We start from the raw sequence: 1,415 nt of genomic DNA on the forward strand, positions 1-1,415 counted from the left end.
GCCTATATGGTCATTTAATCTATGACAAAGGAAGCAAAAATATACTTTGGGGTAAAGACAATCCACTCAATAAATTGTGCTGGGAAAACTGGACAAATAAAAGCAAAAAAACAAAATGCAACTGGACCACCTTCTTATGCCATATAAAAGAATAAACTCAAAATTTTTCACAATGGAGCATTTTGAAAATCTAATCAGAAAGTGTAGTGATATAAAAAGAAAAAGAGCAGCCTTGTTCCTTTTAACCCCATCAATTTTGGATTATTGATTGTAACACCAAGTAAGTTAGAACTAGTAAGCACCGGCATCCTTGATGTTTCTGAAAATCAACTTATAAAGAGCCATTTCTTCTCATCTGCTCATTTACTCAACCATTAGTAAGTGCCCATTATGTATGAGGCACTGCTCCAGGTGCTATGGGGGACACTCCTTTCTGGGCCTCCACCTTGGAGAGCCTGTGCACTGATGGAGAAATCCAAAAGCTGCCTGACCCCGTTTTCTACTGTAATGCCAACAGCCTGGGTCCTGCACCATGTGCCCAATGTAGAAATCAGAGGAGTAAAATATATGAATAGCTTACCTTCTCTCTGCTCCTTCCCAATACAACTCAGTATTTTATATCTGCTAAAAGTCTCTCTGCAATACTCAGAGAATCTCTTGACTCCTTAAACATAAAAGAATTTTTCTCCCATGGTGCTAGGTAGGATATAGGAGAAGGAAGGTACCAAATCAGTCCTTCTCTTTCTCTTTTCCCCAACTCAACCTAAATTAAGAAAAAACATAGTTTGAAAAACAGATGTGTGCCAGCATTAAGCAGGAGGAAAATGCCCTTCTCTTCTTCCTGGGTCACACAGAGCTCCTGAGCATGGAGGAGAATTATCAAAGAGGAAAGGAGGGAAGACAGTTGAGTATACCTCCACCTCAAAGGCTGCCAAATCTCTGGATAAAGTTTTGCCTACTTAAGAGTTTACGAAACTTGTAACTCAGGATAGAAAATTCAATTTATGCTTAAATCTTCTCAGTAATCCCTACTCAGGCAGCCCTATTTAATGGAGTTCATTATCTGTTTAGCTCCATGTAGGACTCCTCTTCCCACCAAGAAACAGAAATTGAATGTAGTAATTAGATTTGAGAGCTGAATTAAGAAATGTAGATGTATGCGTAAAGTGAAATATTTTATTGTGCTGGTCAGTGGTACATGAATTATTCAAGATGTAAAAATGAATTCTGTATAGGCTAGCAAAAAAAAATTGCATGCAAGATTAATTTTAGGAATGGATATTTTAGGCCAAATTCAAAACTCTTCCTAATTCCCTCAATAGAAATTTAGTTCTCTATAAGAATCCTATCCTTGATAAATTATGTTTTCTGTGCCTCCCTGGGTTTTCAATTATTTATTTATTTATTTTTAAAGA

This window comes from Hipposideros armiger, unplaced genomic scaffold, assembly GCF_001890085.2.
Source record: "Hipposideros armiger isolate ML-2016 unplaced genomic scaffold, ASM189008v1 scaffold_277, whole genome shotgun sequence".
NCBI classification, from domain to species: Eukaryota; Metazoa; Chordata; class Mammalia; order Chiroptera; family Hipposideridae; genus Hipposideros; species Hipposideros armiger.